The sequence below is a fragment of the Ambystoma mexicanum genome, chromosome 6q, assembly GCF_040938575.1.
Source record: "Ambystoma mexicanum isolate Mex_15411 chromosome 6q, UKY_AmexF1_1, whole genome shotgun sequence".
Lineage (NCBI taxonomy): Eukaryota > Metazoa > Chordata > Amphibia > Caudata > Ambystomatidae > Ambystoma > Ambystoma mexicanum.
In genome coordinates, this window is record NC_090937.1 from 458116750 (window position 1) to 458135829 (window position 19080).

The following is a 19080-nucleotide window of genomic DNA, read 5'->3' on the forward strand; positions in this document are numbered from 1 at the left end:
TGAGCTGTGTCCCTATTGGCCTGCTCCTTTCTTGCTAGAGCATCCTCCACCCTCCTGGTGTGCTCTAACAAGTTCTGGTGTTCTTTTTGGAGGTCACCCAGTCCCTGGTGGGCCAGGTGATTTTCTTCCATTTTTCTTTTTAAATGGCAGACTTCCTGTCCTAAGGCGTCTCTTTCCTGACTAAGAGCCTGCATTTGTGCCGCCAGGTCGTCCCTCTGCCTTTGAAGGGCACCAGCTTTCTGCCGTTCTTCATCAAACTCTGCCTGGGTATCCAGGTCTTTCAAAATCAGCTTGTTGCTCTCTACCTTCACTCTATCTAGATGACTTTGCAGGGTGGCTACCTGCTCCGTGCATGCCCTGTTAAAGTCTAATTGTTGCTCCAGCTTTTTCTGGCTCTGCAGTAAGGAGTCCAAACTGTCTTGGTGCTCCTTCTGCAGGGCCAGAAATCTGGTATCCTGGTCAGCCTTTTCCTGTTGCAGTATATCCATATCCTCCTTTATTTTAGTGATGTACCGTCTGCTGTCATTTTCTGACTCCTGGCTCCTCTGCAGCCTCTGCTCAGAAGAGACCAGGTCAGATTGGACCTTCTCTAACACCATCTGTTGCCTATTTGCCAGATTTTGGCTTTCAGCACATCTATCCTGCATGTCTCCCATATATAGGTACAGGTATGCTGCTATCCTGGCAATCTTATTGTGTTCCTCTTTGGCTTTAGGAGCCATATATAGTTCACTCAGGGCCACATGTAAGGGACCCTGATCTCTATATATATCTGACCCTGTTTCAGTGACCTGTTGTGTGATGGCCTGCAACCACGCATCCTGGCCCTGTTCGGTCCATTCACCTCTCACAAATAGCTTATGCAAGAGGTGCTCTCTGGCTATTTTCATATCTACCAAGGTCGTCATTCTAGAGATTGGTCTCTGTCCTGACTTACAGAAGTTAGTATTTTATTTTTGCAGAACAGAACTTTTCTTGGAGTGTCCCTTTTGAGGAATGCTTCACAGCGTAATGCAGCGTGGTGATCCGACTGGATGTATGTATCTGGTCAGCTGGCACGCTGTATTAAGCTGCACAAGTGGTATTCTAACCCAAACGTCCGGCCCGAGCCCCCAATTTGTAAGAGGATTCAATTCAACACTACAGCTAAGTCAACGCCTAGTCTATAATACTGAATGAAAACCCTTATTGATATATCTTTATGTCCAGTTCATGCGTTCTGGATGACTACCCCTATATAACACCCCTCTGTTGGAATCCCCCTGACCCCACTGAGCCAAGAAGTAGTTCTGTTTTGCAAGTTAAAAGGTTTATTTGAGACTTTAAACAATATAGATATATATATCACACTTTATAATAAATTGATAATTGAATATCACACTAAATCTGATATGATACAGATTAACAACGGAGAATCTGGCACTAGCACACTTCTTGATAATCACTAAGGAGTTGACATGAAATGGATAAGATAGCACACAGGTGAATAGGAAAAAAAGAAGAAGGTGGTACAGAATGCTTTATGTAAGCTCAGGTGGATGCAATATTCAATGAATGCAGTACAGAAAATACTCAATATGATTTCAACAAAACAATGTAATCACTTTTCTCTGGCAATTCACCCCCCCCCCCCTTTATGGGATGCAAGGAAATGGGAGGAAAGCACACAGTTCTCAGAAATGCAATCAATGTAATTCAGTTTAATCCCCCCAAGCACGCTTAAAGAAAACAGATAGGAGTTTTGAAAACACAGGCCCGAATACTTTTATATGTGCTAGCAATGGATGAGAAATATGCTGGAAATGCTTTTAATTCCCTTTCAGAGGTTCAGGGTGAGTGATATCTAGTTAATATTAGCTCAGGCTCACTCTTGCAATGATTCAGGGATAGTTTTTATGAGGCAAACGATTTTTTTCAGAGGAAATCAAAAGCAGCTATCTTTTTGCAAGTGGAGAAATTTTCAAATTGCGGCAAAATTCGCGAATGCGCCGGGTGCGATTACAGAAGAACTACAAGGGCTATCAATATCGTTTCGGGGTCCTATGAAAGCCTAGGATCTCAGCTTCCAGAGGAAAGTTACTGCAAGTCTCTAGCACAAACGGTCGCGGAGATATGAGCGATTGAATAAAGGTCGTTTTTCAGATTTGAAATTTTAAAGTTCAAAAAGACAAGTGCAGCTTGCAAATAGAAAATGACAAGTGACAGCTTTACAAATGACAGGTGACAGTTAAGAGACAGTTCTACTTAGATTAAAATAGGATTGAATTATATTATTTTAACTAAGAGATTGGTTCTGCACAGTTTTCTAGGTACTCACACTATATTCTTGAGTGAAATGGGCCTCGCCATGGATCTGGTCAGGTTTTAGACTCGCCTCTGGTCTCTGCACTTCACAGTGATCTGGGTCAGCTCTCTCTGGTTCTGCTAACAGGTCAGCTCTACTCTGCTGGTCTGGTCTGGGTCTCTGGTTCTGGATAGATTGAAGTCTCTAGTTTGGCTCTCTGGAGGTTTGATGGAGGCAAGGTATGGATTTTCCCGGCAGAGCTTCCAGCTGCAAATGGATTTGAAGGTCCCTATCTGTCCTGACTGTCTGCTTTTATGTGTTTTTAAAATGGGTGTGTTCTTGCATCACTGACCCTACCTCTCTCTCAGCTTCTAATTGGTCAAACTTCTATTTCTCACTTGATTGGGGGAGCTAAGTTGTGTCAGAGTGATGTCATTTTACAGCCTGCAGAAAGTCCACTCCTCCTGTCAACTTACACACAAATCTAGATTTGAACCAAATACATATTTGCAGAGGTACATATTGTTTTAAAATCATATGCACCCTCACATATCACAGGAGGTATCTCCTGTTCAAACTCTGCTCTTCCTGGGAGCTTGCATTCAGAAATGGCAATATTTTGCACTTTTTAACTGGTTTGCAATTCCGGACATTGACCCAAATTTACACACATGTGCGCAAGGAGTATGGACATTAGTTGATGAAGTGTCAGATTTTTCACATGCACACATTTTGAGTAATATCCTCTTTTCCGCTAAAACCCCCCTGAACATGCCACCGGTTCTAAAAACCTCTTAAAATGTGGGCAGAAAAATCACAAGAATTATGGTGTCATTTATAAAATTTTCACATGTCCGTACTATGAGTTATTCATCTTTTTCTAAAACCATATTCTGGCTATAGAGGTGTGTCTTTTCAGGTCACATGGTACAGAAACCAGTCTTTCCAGTTTCTGCCAAGCTCAGAGACCCTGCCACTCCCAGCTTCTGCCAAGAGGAAGCTGTTTTACGACATCTGCAATAAAACATTTGCCTGAGTCAGGACAGGGCTTTGTTCAATTTCCTGCAGAGCCCAGGTAATTCAATCAGGGAAGTGTCATATCCCTTTTGGTGTGAGCAGCAAAAGGGCAGCTAGGCCTGGGAACACAGCTGTGACTCAAGTTTCACTCCTGATGGGGGTGGTTGCCAGGCAGAATTCAGTTCCTTAAGCCAGGTTTCAGATAAAATGTCACTTTTTGTTTCCCAGTTTAAGTCAAGACACATTTTTTACATATGCAGCTAGAATGCTGATTCTAAGTTCAAAACTATGACATTTAAACAATTGCAACCTATGTGACACTCAAAGTAGGTCACTCATTTCTTTTAAACATTTAGATTTGTAGTGTCTTTCAGTACACATTTACTTAAACTGCTGAAATCACAGCTCAGCCAGTCTTGTTATAAACCTTCAAGTCACTTCAGAATATAACTTTAGATTGTATCCACCTCTCAGTAAGTCTTTCTTTGGCCTGTTTTGGGTTCATTTATTCAGTTTTGCAAAAAGTAAAATCTGGTGTTGTTTTAAACTGCCGGCTTTTGGATAGTGGTGAGTACTGGTACTGCACCCATTTTTGGGATTTAAGAAAAGGAATTCTCCACAGTTATGGGTTTGCTTTTGGCAATCAGCATTGCCATTCCCAATGGTTTCAGACTACTGTGTGGGTAGTCCAATGGTGGTTTTAGGCAGTGTCCTTCTGTGCCCATAACATCGGCAAAAATGAGTGGCAGCCTATTCTTCATGCATTTCCTTGTGCATTTTCTGGGAAGCTCTGGCCATCATGATGTTTTCCATGTCAGTACTGCACAGTTTTGAGGTATGGCTCGGATGCATGGGTAAATACATCCCACAGTCCCCCCCCAATTTTCCATGTCCTGTGCCAGATCTCCCAGCCCAACCTCAGTAACCGCCCCTTGCCCACCAGTTTATCTCTGCCCAACCACACCACTTCCATCAGAAAGTATGGGGCTGTATCTTTGCGCAGGAGCCTGGCTTCCGCCGAATCTTCAGTCGAGAGCCACCTGGCCACGTACTGCAGCTGCCCCACCAGGTAATAGAGTTCGAAGTTAGGCAGGCCTATCCCCCCCCCTGTCGCACAGGTTCTGGAGCTTCCACAGAGCCACCCTATTCCTAGAGCTGCCCCACACAAAACCCCTACACACGCTGTGAAGTTTCGCAAATAGGCTTCTGGGTATCAGAAACGGGACGTTTGTAAAAAAGTGCAAGAGTCTAGGCAGGACCACCATCTTGAGCAAGGCCGCCCTCCCCATCATGGTCAGGGGCAGTCTGGACCAAAATACCATACTGTTCCTAATCCCCTCTATCGCCTTTTCCGTGTTGTGCTTGTGTTCTGTCTCAATCTTGTGGTAAATATTTATTCCCAGATACCTAAATGTTACGGGCTGCCATGGTATTGGCAGAACAGGTAGCCTCTGCACCGGGACATTCCTATATCTACCCAAAGGGAACAGGCTGGACTTTCCAGGGTTCACCGATATACCAGAGAGGATGGCGTACCGTTCTATCACCTCTAGGACGTACTGTAGGTTTTCTTCTGGGTAGCGTAAATAAAGGAGCATATCATCCGCATATAATGATATCAAATGCTCTCCACTGGCCGTGTTTATGCCCACCTCCCCATATTGTTGACGCAGGCATATTGCCAGCGGCTCCAATGCCAGTATATATAGCATCGGTGACCAGGGACATCCCTGTCTGGTCCCCCTGTCCAGTTGCCAAGAATCTGAGACCGTGGACCCTGTCTTGACCCTCGCCATCGGGGTGCTGTAAAACAACTGTACCCATCTGAGGTATCCGGGTCCCGCTCCATACCCCTTCAGGACCGCTTTCAGCCAGGGCCATTGTACCGAGCCGAAGGCCTTGACCGCGTCTAACGACACTATGGCCAGCTCGCCCGTGTCTTCCTCAGTTTGGTCCATGACATGGTGTAGCCTCTGGTGATTGTCGGTGATGTTCCTGCCCGGAACATATCCCGTCTGATCTGGGTGTATCCGTTTTTTCTCCAGCATGGGGTCTGGCATGGATTCACATGCTCATGAATATTCCCCATCAGGCTGGGAATCCTCGGTAAAGAAAAAAAAAAAAACAGTATCAGTTTCGTTTCTGATCTGTCTTTCGTAGTAATAACCAATCACTGGTCTCTGCGTCATACTGACCACAGCCAATGACTGCCCTCTACCTAAGCACCGCCTCTGGCAGCCATCTTCAGATTTTTACCGCACGTTCATGTGTTGGGATCCTCGTGCTATTGTTCTCGAGCGTTAGTGCTATTTTTTCACGTTTTTTTCTCAAAACTTAGTTTTTTTCGGTCAAAAGAGCCTCAAGCTCCACCGACTCTCCATCCGATCAACAGGGACCCGTGTCGGATTCGTCTGCGCCCCTCAAGGAAGAAATCCGAGCGGTCTTCGAAGACCTTTGAGGACGCCCCGGCGACGGGGGTCCAACACAAGGCCAAGCACCGCGAGTCCGCTGGCACCGGGAGCGCCGAACGGTTGGGCTCTACGGGCGCCAGGCAGGGCGCACCCTCCCCGGCACCTTCAGCCAAGAGCCAACGCTCTGGGTCGGGTAAGAGGAAGGGCGAGCACCCGGCGAAGCTCCTGGAGAAGCCCCGGTCGAGCTCGAAGGCCCCATCAGAGGGGGAGCGAGGCAGTGTCCCCCCCCCTCAAGGATAAGGCGGTGAGCGCACCTAAGGTGGTGAAGGCCTTAATCCATCCGGCCAAGCCCTCTATCGAAACTGTCGCGGCGGCCCTGGCTCAGCCTGTGGAGGCTACACCAGTGGTGGCGACCTCGGGGCTCAGAGTCTCCCTGCCACCTCGGAGGGAGTCCTCCTTTGTGCCCATCGATAGGACCCCCGTGAAATCCCCGGCGGGGAAGAAAAAGGGGGGGCAGGGCGTCGTCGTAGATTCGGCCTCAACCTCGGAGGAAGAGCTGATCGAGGTCTTAAGCCACGGCCTTGGCGTGGAAGAAGACCGGCCCGTCGGGATGGATCCCGACGCAGGTGACGACATTGTTGAGGGTGCCGACGGGGCCCCTGATCGCCCGTCGGATTCCCCTCTGCCATCGCCGCAAGACAACTCGGCGGCCATTTTGTTGGCTATACAGTCCTTATGCTCAGAGATAAGGACGAGACTGCCGTTGCCGACGGAGGAACCTCTCCCGTCGGGGGATCCTGAACCGGGACCTTCTGGTGTTCCCCTGCCCAAGAAAAGAAGGATTCACCCTCCACCTCCTTTTCAGCCGTCGCGCCCCGTCCAGCCCTCCTCCCCGTCCACCCGAGGGGATGATACAGGGACTGACACGGCAGCGACGGGTACGGACGACGAGGTATACAACGAGGATCTACCGTCGTCGCCTCCCACCAGGGCTTCTCCGCCCGACGAGATTGGATCGTTCCACTCCATGATCGCCAGGGCATCCGAGCTTTTCCAACTCTGCCCTGAGGAGAAGAAAAAGGAAGGATTCCTTTATCAACGGCGCGAGGCCAAGAGGAAGACGGTCCTCGCGGTGCCTCTACTGGACGACATTTGTGATGAGGACCTCGCCCTCCTCAAGAACCCTTCCACGACGCCAGCTAGAAGAGACCGGTACGAGAAGAAGTACCGAGTCCCGGACACGGCCCCCCTGTGCCTCCGGGCGCAGCCTACCCCGGACTCCGTCGTCTCCGCGGCGGCCAGGAAGAAAGCGGGGGGGGGGTGCGACCTCCACATCGACTTCCCCACCGGACGGCGAGGGAAAGAAATTGGACGCTATGGGACGCAGGGTGGGTCATCTCGTCTGCAGCGACGACGATTAAGGCGGCCAACGCCTTGGCTATCGTGGCCCGCTACGACAGGGAGCTATGGTACAAACTGGCTCCCCTGCTGGACTTCCTACCGGACGACAAGAGGGCGGATGCCCTGGAGATCCTACAGGAAGGTGAGGTGGCGTCGGACCACGCCATCACCATTGCGACGGACATCGCCGACACTGGGTTTCGCCAGTTGGGCAACGGCGTGTGCCTTAGGCGACGAGGATGGCTCAAGGCTACGGACTTCCGTCAAGACGTACAGACCAGAGTCTTGGACATGCCGTTCGATGGGAACAACCTGTTTGGGAAAACAGTGGACGATTCCCTTCAGGCCATTAAAGCGGACACTGAGACGGCCCGGGCCCTGGGGGTTCTGCAGCAACGACGGACGCCCTTTCGGAGCAGCGGAGGCAAGGGCGCCTCCAAAGGTTCCGGCGGCGGTTTCTCCACCTACCGTCAAGCGGCCCACTCGTCTCAGGAGGCCTACAGAGGACGAGGCAAGTCTGGCGGACCCCGCCGTCGTCGCCAAGGAGGTCAAGGCGGCAAAGCCTCGTCGAAACAGGATTGAACCGGCCGTGGGGTTGGGCCCCCACCGAAGCACCCCGGTGGGAGGCCGGCTGGCGAGCTTCGTCAGCGTGTGGGAGTCCATCTCCACCGACCGTTGGGTGCTTGACGCCTTAGCCCGGGGCCACAGGCTCGAGTTTCAAAGAAGGTGCCCGCGCGTCCCCCCCGTGGCCAGGAAAGAGCTTCACGTCCCTCAGCTTCTCCTGGAGGTAAGGGCGATGCTCAGGAAGGGCGCCATCGAACTCGTCCCAAAGAGGCTTTGGGGATCCGGAGTTTACTCGAGATACTTCCTCGTGAAGAAGAAGACGGGAGGATGGCGCCCCGTCCTAGACCTGCGACGTCTGAACAGGTTCATCCAGGCGCAGAAGTTCTGGATGGTCACCCTCCAGCACGTCCTGGGTCAGCTGGAGGAAGGAGACTTCCTGTCGTTGTTGGATTTGGAGGATGCCTACTTCCATATTCCCATCCTAAAGGGGCACCGAAAATTCCTCAAGTTTGTGGTCCAAGGGCGTCACTACCAGTTCAAAGCCCTCCCCTTCGGACTACGGTCGGCACCCAGGGTATTCACCAAGTGCCTTGCACCGGTGGCGGTGTTAGGCAGAAACCTGTGCAGTTCCCTCTGGGACCACTGCAAAAGATTTAAGACTACAGGTGTTGGCAGTAAACCCACTTGGTAGCAGTCCGCACAGATTCACTGTGGTAGCTGTGGCTGAGCAGTCAGACTTCCCTCAAGAAGAGTTAGGCAGTATACAGAGGATACATAATAGGTACAGAGGTACAATAGCACAAGCAAACACTGACCAGAGCTAGGTGTAAAAGTATAAACTTATTTATTAAAGGTACACTAATAAATTACACTAGCACATTAGAAAAGGTAAGAAAGTCAAACACAGTTACTATTACTCATATGTACATCCCTAATCGTTTGTTGGACAATTCTAAGTTAACACCACTTATTTCCAACCAGAGGTGAGCGCTTAACGTTAGATGGTACTCCAACAAGTATTACCAAAAGGGAGGGAAAAGGCAGAAATAAAGAGAGCAGTAAGGTAAAACACTTTTCACATAAGGTTAGCGAAGACAGTCAATGGTGGAACAAGGGGAATTAGTTCGGGGCCCGCTTTAGAGGGAGCCAGGCGAAAAATGTGCCCAAGATCACACAATGTCACAAGTCTTTGCAGGTGGGTAAAAAAGGTTTTAATACGGTTCTGAAAAGTTTAGTTAGGGTGTCCCAGACCTACCCAGGTTCGAGAGCCGAGGGCTAAATCTACCCCGTACAATCGGTGGCAAGGGAGGCCGGGCGGAACACAGTACCTTTTAAAAGTGGAAAGATTCCTCCAGCGGTGGTAGTCGTTCCTGGTAGTGGGTGCAAGTCGCGGCGTCGTCCCGAGGAAGAGGTGATCTCGACGGGGAGGAAAGCTGCAGGTCGTTGCACTACCAGGGATGAGGCCAGCCGTGGAGTTCTCCGGTCACAAAGGATTTTTACCCCTCTTTCGCGGTTGAGGTAAAAAGTGGTATCCCCGTTGCCGGGGTGCTTGGCACAGGCAAGGCGGCCACGAGATGCTTCGGGACGGCGAAAAGAAGGCAGCAACTGGTTGTCCCCACCAGTTAAGGGAAGAAGACTCTCCGGCGGGAGATCTCCTCTGTCGTCGGGAAAAGTGGTGAGACGATTCTGCAGGGCTTCACCGGTGGTGTCGTCTTGGCAGGTCGGCTCGGCTTCTCCCTCTTCGGCTTCTTAGGTCCTGTGGCGACTTCTGAAGAACCAGTCCCAAAGCCCTGCTTTTATGCAGCAAACCCCCATTCATACAGCCTAGCTGTCACTCAAACATGCTAAGTGGTGAGCGGGGTGGCTCACCACTTGGGCCAATCACACTAGAGTGCGACATGAGTTGGCAAGGCAACTCAGTCCAGGGTGCCTAAACCCCCTCCCACACCCCCTGTGGTACCCAGACAGAATGGCACCACTTTGGAGGGCTTCTGTGCAGAAGCCCGCCAAAAGTGGAACAAAGGCTCGACTCGGGTTCAGGGTTACTGAAGTGAACCTAGACGCCATTTTGGCGGCGAGTTCCGGCAAAAGATCCCAACCGGTGAATTTATATTAATTAAATAAACCGGCGGTATCTTTAACATTGCACCAAAAAGTGGTGCATCAAAAACAATGGGAAATCCCATTGGGAAATATTCCGGTGGAATATTTCCGTGGTATCCACTGCCACCAGCCAGAACTCGGCGAGGGGGGACGGGACAGTACCCCCTCGACAACAGACCCAGGGGCAATCTAATTGCCCCTACCAGTACTTCCACAGTAAGATGGTTTGTACTGGTTAAGTTCCTAAGTTAAGACTAGTAAAGTCAATGGCAACTTTACAGACCCAGGGAGACAGTCAGTCCCAGGGTGTGGAGTCTATGATTGGGGGTCTCTAAGACACCCCTGTGCTACTGCACTGAGGGTGCTGTGTAACACACATTCAAAAACCAATGATGGCCTATGGGGAAAATTACCCCCTAGCCCATAAGCACATAGCAAGTCACAGAGAACACTCTCAAGTCATGTCCAAGAGTGAGGGTAAAAGAGTCTCACTCTTGGCAGGAGAAAAAAATAAACCCCACAAAATCCAGCAAAGCTGCTGGGGGACTCACTAGGTTAGGAAATTCAGCCTAAACAGAGAATTCTTCCTAACAGGCGGCGCAGCTGCGCCGCGAGGGGATCCACGTCTACCCCTACTTGGACGACTGGCTCATCCGAGCCAAGACGAGGGAGCTCGCCGTGGAGCACACGGCAAGGACCGTCCAACTTCTCACGGACCTGGGATTCTCCGTGAACTACGCCAAGTCCCACCTGGTACCCGCGCAAAATGCACTGTTTCTGGGAGCGAAGCTCGACACAGTGTCCCTTCTGGCCTCCCCGTCGGAGGAAAGGACCAGGTCCATCCTGGGCAAGGTACAGCGGATGTTGGTTTCCGACGCGGCCAAGGTGAGGTCCATCAAGTCCCTCCTCGGAATGATGTCTTCTTGCATCTACCTCATTCCCATGTGCAGGCTCCGGATGCGCCCGTTGCAGGAGTTCCTGGACGCGCGCTGGATCCAAACGACGGGCGGCTTCGAGGAGAGGATCACACTCGACGAGAGTTTCCGCCGAGCGGTCCGGTGGTGGGGCACCCGCGCGCATCTGACGGCGGGCATGGACTTCCAGACCCCAGACCACCAGGAGACAGTGACCCACGGATGCCTCCCTGGAAGGGTGGGGAGCGCACACCGAAAATCTGCCCGCGAGAGGCCTCTGGCTCCCGACGGAGAAGTCCCTCCATATCAACGTCCTGGAGCTCCGTGCAGTGTTCTGGGCCCTCAGGTCCTTCCTTCCGTCCCTCAAGGGCAAGGTGGTGAGGATCTTCACCGACAACACCACCACCATGTTTTACATCAGGAAACAGGGCGGAACCAGGTCCCCAGCACTGTCCAAGGAGGCGCAGGACCTGCGGCATTGGGCCGTCGCCCAAAGGATGTTCCTGGTGCCGTTTCATCTGGCAGGGATAAAAAACACCATCGCCGACTCACTCAGCAGGGAGCTGCGCTTGTGCCACGAGTGGGAACTGCGGCAGGATCTAGTGGATCGCCTCTTCCGGTGGTGGGGCACACCCCAGATCGACCTGTTCGCGACGGCGACGAACTCCAAGTGCCGGAGGTTCGCCAGCAGGTTTCCCCAGGCGAGGAGCATGGGCGATGCTTTCTCGTTCCCCTGGGAGGGCCTGTTCCTCTACGCGTTCCCTCCTTTGTCACTGCTAATCCGGCTCGTCAACCAGCTCAAGAGGTCACGGTGCAGGATGATCCTCGTCGCACTTACGTGGCCGAGGCAGATATGGTTCCCGGACCTTCTGGACTTGTCAGCGTCCCCGCCAATCAAGCTGCCGGTGGACGCGGATCTACTCTCCAGGGAAGGAGGCGCCATCCTCCACCACGACCCGAAATCGCTGAACTTGCAGGCCTGGCTCCTGCAGCGCTAGAGTTTGGAGGATACGACATACCGGCCGACTGCAGAGAGGTTCTTGCATAGGCCAGGGCGTCCTCGACTCTTAAATGCTACGGACACAAATGGAAGAGGTTCTCTGTCTGGTGCCGCGCACAGAAGATTAACCCTCTAGGGATTACGGCTCCCCAGGTACTGCCGTACCTGCTGACGCTGGCCAAAGCTGGACTGGCACACGCGTCCATCAAGATTCATCTTGCTGCGATCTCCCGATACACCAGAACCACGGGCGGACGTCCTTGTGGTCTCATCGTCTGGTGAAAGAGTTCATGAGGGGACTGTTCAGATCGTTCCCGCCGGTGAAGGCTCCGGCCCCGGCGTGGGAGCTCAACGTGGTGCTGACCAAGCTCATGGGACCTCCGTTCGAGCCTCTGCACTCGGCCCCGTTGAAGTTTCTGTCGTGGAAAACAGCGTTTCTTGTGGCCATCACCTCCGCACGACGGGTGGGAGAGATCCAGGCCCTTTCCTGCAAGGCCCCGTACTTGACTTTTCACGACACGAGGGTAGTGCTCAGGACGCACCCCTCCTTCATGCCCAAGGTACCGTCGGACTTCCATCTCAACGAACCCTTGGTGTTGCCTGTGTTCTTCCCGTCGCCTTGGTCGCCGGCTGAGAGGACTTTGCACTCGCTGGATGTGGCTAGAGCGCTGAAGTTCTACGTGGACCGCACGAAGTGTTTTCGGAAAACGTCACAACTCTTTGTGAACTTTGGACCTGTCAATCAGGGGAAGGCTCTCTCGAAGGCTTCCATTTCCAGATGGCTCTCCGGCTGTATCATGTACTGTCATCGGTTGGCAAACCGACCGCTGCCTGGCCGTCCGAGAGCCCATTCCACCAGAGCGATCGCAGCTACCACGGCGTTCCTTTCTGGTGTGCCCCTGCTGGACAAATGTAGGGCTGCTACGTGGAGGTCGACGCACACCTTCACGAAATTCTACTGCGTCGATCGGGATTACAGGGAGGAGTCCAGGGTCGGCCAAGCAGTGCTGCGCAACCTGTTCGCCTGAGGTGAGCCTGGTGAGGAGGTAAGATGCTTAATGTTGAGTTTGATGTAATGCTTAATGTTGAGCCTTTGCCACCTCCCGTGGTTGTGCATGTGTGTACTGCTATGTATTCTTTATTCATGAGCATGTGAATCCATGCCAGACCCCATGCTGGAGAAGGAACAAGTTACTTACCTGTAACTGTTGTTCTCCAGCATGGGTCTGGCATGGATTCACATGCGAACCCTCCCGCCTACCCCTCTGCGGCTCTTCACTTGGTCATACTGCCACTTCACGTGCTTCCAAATCTGAAGATGGCTGCCAGAGGCAGTGCTTAGGTAGAGGGCAATCATTGGCTGTGGTCAGTATGACGCAGAGACCAGTGATTGGTTATTACTACGAAAGACAGATCAGAAACGAAACTGATACTGTTTTTTTTTTTCTTTGCCGAGGATTCCCAGCCTGACGACGGGGAATATTCATGAGCATGTGAATCCATGCCAGACCAATGCTGGAGAACAACAGTTACAGGTAAGTAACTTGTTCCTTAATCACCCTTTTCAGTCTATTAGCCAGCACCGCCGTGAGTATTTTGCTGTCCTGGTTGAGCATGGACAACGGTCTGTAAGACCCGCACTCCACGGCCGGCTTGCCTGGTTTCAGGAGTGGGACGATTACGGCCTCACGGAGAGACAACGGGAGTTCTCCCTTCTCATAGGCCTCGTTGAAAGTGGCAAGCAGTGGCTGGAGCAACTCTTGCTGGTATGTTTTATAGAACTCGCTGGGCAGTCCATCCGAACCCGGCGCCTTGCAAGTGGGCAAGTTCCGAATCACTACCTCCAGCTCATCCGAGGTGACGGGTGCGTCCAACTCAGAGCGTTCTAGATCATCTAAGGTGAGCTCCTCTAGCTCTCTTTCCGCCTCCCGGAGCTCCCTTTCAACCCCCCCCTGTAGCCCTTTAACTTGGGAAATAGCTACCCCACGCACCACCACCTTAAACGCTTCCCACAGTGTGCCCCCAGAGCTTACGCTTCGCGTGTTTTTATCAAAATATTCTTCAATGGCGTCCCTCAAGCCCTCCCTAAACCCCTCATCCTGCAGAGCCTCGGTCCTAAGTCTCCATGTAGGGATCTGCGGGCGTGGGGGCTGGTGTCTCCAGTCTACCACCAAGGGCGAGTGGTCCGACAGCACTCGGGCCTTGTATTCTGCTCCTTCTATTTCTCTCACTATCCTGGCTGTTACAAACATGTAGTCTAACCTTGTGTACAAATCATGTGGCGCTGTGTAGTGTGAATACTGTCTATCCGTGGGATGCAGCCTCCTCCACGCATCCTCTAGGCCTAGGTCTTTCAGTAGGGTACTCAGCGCTTTAGCCGCCGGTGCCATTTTTCCTGCCTTATCCTTGGACCTATCCATACTGGGGTCTACGGTACAGTTAAAGTCCCCCCCCCCACACTACCGTACCCCCCGCCAGGGGCCCAAGTTTACCGTAGAGGGTCCTAAAGTAAGCCGCTGTATCGTTATTGGGGGCATACAAATTTATGATGTGTATTTCTCTGTTTTCCAAGAGACCCGTTACCACCACCATTCTACCCTCCGGGTCCACCGTAGAATCAAGCACTCGAAATGGCACGTGGGGCGCCACCCAAGTGACGATCCCTCTGGCATACGCTGAGTACGCCGCCCCCACAACGGTGCCCTTCCATTTCCTCCCGACCACCTCCAGCATTTCCCTAGTGAGGTGGGTCTCTTGCAGCAGGGCTATGTCTACGCGCATCCTCTTTAAATACATCATCACTTTGTTGCGTTTAAGGTAGCTGTTGAGGCCCCGTACATTCCAGGTCATAATTTTGAGATTACCAGATGCCATATAGTCGGTCTATCTCCGTCCCATCCCTCCCCGTAATGTTCCCCATGTAGGGTCGTTTCCTGGCTCCTTCCCTACTATTAACGACCCGTGCCCCCCTTTCCCTTTTCCAACCTCACACCACTGCACACAACTCCACCCCCACCCCCCACCAACCCCCCACAATAGCCCAGCTCCATCACTGGATCTCAGGCCTACCCACGTCTGGACCCGTCTCGTGACCAAGAACAAGGACCCCGCGGGGTGTCACCAATCTAACAGTGACCTAACTAAGTATACTACTATCGGGTGCAGAGGTTGCTCCCCAGGATCTCCCTCTGGGTGCCTCTGCAGCGTGCTACTTATTTGCATCCGCTTCTGTCTGGGCATCCGATTCCTGTGGTCGACCTTGCATATCCAGCCATTCCATCGCGTCGCTCGGCGTCTCAAAGAAGAGGGATCTGTTCTTATGGATCACCTTATTGGGCTGTATTGTTGCCATTATGGGGGTATCTGTTTGCACGGGCTACGAGCAACAAAGTTAGCTGACCAGAGAACAGAAACGAAGCACAGAATACTCAAAGAAAGACAGTGAAATGAGTGGAAAAGCAAATCTGATGTTGTCTGATGAGAAGCGGTCTGTTTATACTTATTGAGGAAAGAGGCGTCCTGCCATTTCCACGGAGACATGTCATTAGCTGGAGCGCAGAGAATGTTGACATGAGACGTGCATTGGTGTTGTGAAATGGCGGTACGGGTCTAGTGATCTCCGCCTCAGGGACGGGGGATATGATTTAGTGCCGCCGGGCAGTCCACCTTGGGCATTGTGGCAACGGATAAGATTATCACAAGATAGCCGCACCCTGCTGCCTGATTTTGCATGTGTAAAAAAAGAGGAAAACTACGATAAGGTGCATAGGAAATGTTTGTACGATCGATCAACGTATGCTTAAAAACACATGCCCGAACCCTCGGGACAATAATATTTTTGAGCGCACTATTCCTTTAAGGCTTTGTACTTGTCCTTGGGAATGTTCCTTGCTCTGGAGAATACGAGGGAGTAGATGTTAGGAAAGATTTCCATTTCATGTGTAATTTTCCCTCCATGTATGCACCCCCAACTTTTTGCTTTGTTTAAACACCATAGTCTGACTTTACCAGAGGAGCACAGCCTTCTGCTGCACTCCCTGGGCTTTTCGCTCACTTTGTTATGGGGAAACTGACATGCCCTTAACCCTTTAAGTGCCATGGGTATTTCTCCCCAGTGCCAGAGCCTTTTTTGGTGATTTTGGTATGTGGCCATTCAATGGCTTGTAATTTTTTCGTTACATGAGATATCTCGGCCAAATTTGGCTCCTTTTTTTCCCACATGTAGGCGGTCGTAACGCCACCCAGGAATCCCAGGTTGCTGTAGGGGGGTGAGAGAAAATAAGGAAAATGTGCGAACATTTTGGGTTTTTTCAAAAAATGCCAATAAAATGATGTACAAAGAAGCCTGTGGTTTTTTCCTTGTAAGAGCTAGGAACAAATGGTTTGCTGTGCTGAGTTCCCCAATGTGTTGGCTTTCAGGAACAGGTTGAGTGGAAATGGAAAAAAAATATTTTGATGGGGTTATCAACCGTTTGGTGAGAGGTAGGCGATTTTTGCCAATTGGACATGCATGTACGGAATGGAAGAAAAGGGCAGGAAAGCCAAATTGGAGGACAGAAAGGCATATATTTCTGAAAAGTAGACAAAATTCCAAGTTTAGGAAGGGGTGATTTACATAGGTCAGCCAACAACTAGGTTGGGGAAACTGCCATCGAATGGGGGAAAAGCGGGAAAATGACTGAAAAAAAGGTATGTGTTGGACATGGTTGGCTTGGTATGGCAATGGCTTCTATGAATTTTGAGAAAAGCAATGCTCCGCTACATTCCCCCGACTCTTGCAGTTAGGAGAGCATACCATTTTTGTAGTGTTTGTACAAAACAAGCAATACCACAAGCCAAACACTGAGCCATGGTACACAGGAGTTTTACGCTTGCGGCCTGACCAGACGCACTTAGCATGTGTAAATTGGCTAAACCAATGTGGTGAGGAACGGCAGCCATACATTTTTTGAAAGAGCACAGGCAGACCTTTTCAAGGGTAGGTGACTTGTGCAGGTTACAAAAGTGTATGGTGGCTAAAGCAGCGACTAAATGTAGGTCACATTTGGTAAAAGAAAGGGTTGTGAGACAAAGGGCTCCAGCAAATGGGTCAAAATGTTATGAAAACCACACAAACACAACACATGGCCTACCGTCCCGCGTTCCCACAGGTGTCCCGATGAAAACGGTGCCTCACATGTGTGGGTGCACCTACCTGGCCGCCAAGGGGAAAGCCCAAAACACAAGTAACCCCAAGTCTGTTTTCACACCGGAAATGTCACACTCTCACATCATACAGATATGGGCCTCGGGTGTCCAAGCCACCGAGGAAAACAGGGAACCCCATGCATTTCCGAAAAGAGGACACCCGTGGGAATCCGCAAAGGTATGATATGCCCAAATTGCCCCAGATTTTATTACCCAGACACCCCCGCAAAGTCCGAAATGTGGGAAAAAATACGCAATTTCCGCACATTTCGCTCGGCTCACCCATCGAAACACGCCCCCAACAACACATGGCCTACCGTCACGCGTTCCCACAGGTGTCCCGATGAAAACGGTACCTCACATGTGTGGGTGCACCTACCTGGCCGCCAAGGGGAAAGCCTAAAACACAAGTAACCCCAAGTCTGTTTTCACACCGGAAATGTCACACTCTCACATCATACAGATATGGGCCTTGGATGTCCAAGCCACCAAGGAAAACAGAGAACCCCATGCATTTCCGGAAAGAGGACACCTGTGGGAATCCGCAGAGGTATGATATGCCCAAATCGTCCCAGAATTTATTACCCAGACACCCCCGCAAAGTCTGAAATGTGGGAAAAAATACGCATTTTCCTCACATTTCGCTCGACTCACCCATCGAAACACGCCCCCAACAACACATGGCCTACCGTCCCGCGTTCCCACAGGTGTCCCGATGAAAACGGTACCTCACATGTGTGGGTGCACCTACCTGGCCGGCAAGGGGCAAGCCGAAAACGCAAGCAACCCCCAGTCTGTTTGCAGAGGGGAATCTCAGCCATTCTGCCGACCGGCACAACATACAGATATGGGCCTCGGGTGTCCAAGCCACCAAGGAAAACAGGGAGCCCCATGCATTTCCCAAAAGAGGACACCCGTGGGAATCCGCAGAGGTGTGATTTGCGCACATCGCCCCAGATTGTTTTACCCAGACACCCCTGCAAAGTCCGAAATGTGGGGGGAAAAAACGCTTTTTCCGCACATTTCGCTCGACGCACCCATCGAAACACGCCCCCAACAACACATGGCCTACCTTCCCGCGTTCCCACAGGTGTTCCGATGAAAACGGTACCTCACATGCGTGGGTGCACCTACCTGGCCGGCAAGGGGCAAGCCGAAAACGCAAGCAACCCCCAGTCTGTTTGCAGAGGGGAATCTCAGCCATTCTGCCGACCGGCACAACATACAGATATGGGCCTCGGGTGTCCAAGCCACCAAGGAAAACAGGGAGCCCCATGCATTTCCCAAAAGAGGACACCCGTGGGAATCTGCAGAGGTGTGATTTGCGCACATCGCCCCAGAATTTATTACCCAGACACCCCCGCAAATCACAGGGACTAGATAAAGCAAACAGTGTTTGGACTATCCAACGAGGACCTTGTTGCAACCAAAAAGGATCGATGAGAGACATTTTTGTTTTGGAACTTTGATACTTAACCAAGAACTGAAAGATACAGGAAGAACTCTTTGGTGGGGTCTGAAAAGCAGCCACCACTAATTTATAGAAAGGCGGAAGCACAACCTTAGATTCTCTTTTCTTTCTTCCTTTTTATAGTGGCATTGCAGATAATATATCAATAGCGGACAGTGTTTATTTGCGAGACATCCTGACAAGCACCCATTTGTATTTTCTAGAGTAGGGACTAGGATTAGAGGAGGGTTTCTTGAATTTCTTTCAAAAACGAAATTGTTGAAGCATGTCATCTGGTCCATCTCCCATCTATAACTAACCACTGCTCTTTCTACCTAAAAGTTTTGTGAGAAAACTGGACCTCCCAGAATTTAAGGTAGAATCTTTTTCAAAAAGTGCTCCAGTGGGCCGTGAACTGCAGTTTCAGGCACCCATATGACACAAACATTACATCATGACCTTGATTCCATATCGTTGGCTTTGGCTTGAACTTCGGCAAGCTCTTTCTTCAAAATTGTCAGCTCTGAATCATGTAGGTCTACTTTAATGTTTACTTCTAATATTCTGCACTCCGACCTCATAGATGTGTTCACAAAGCTGCTCAACTTTACGTCGAGAGGCTTCCATTCTCAGTGACATTGTATCAATCTTATCTACTGATTGGATGGCAGACTTCAGATCATTATGCAGATCTGCTAGGCAGAGCTCCGGATTACCTGGTCCCTGGTCACTCTGTGACAGTGTGTTCC

At 51.0% G+C, this 19080-nt stretch overlaps 1 protein-coding gene across 11 annotated transcripts in view; it reads left to right on the forward strand.

Moving 5' to 3' along the window:
• The window catches only part of TBCK (TBC1 domain containing kinase), a 2754978-nt gene that overhangs the window by 1383008 nt on the left and 1352890 nt on the right, over positions 1 to 19080 (forward strand). The window lies entirely within an intron of this gene.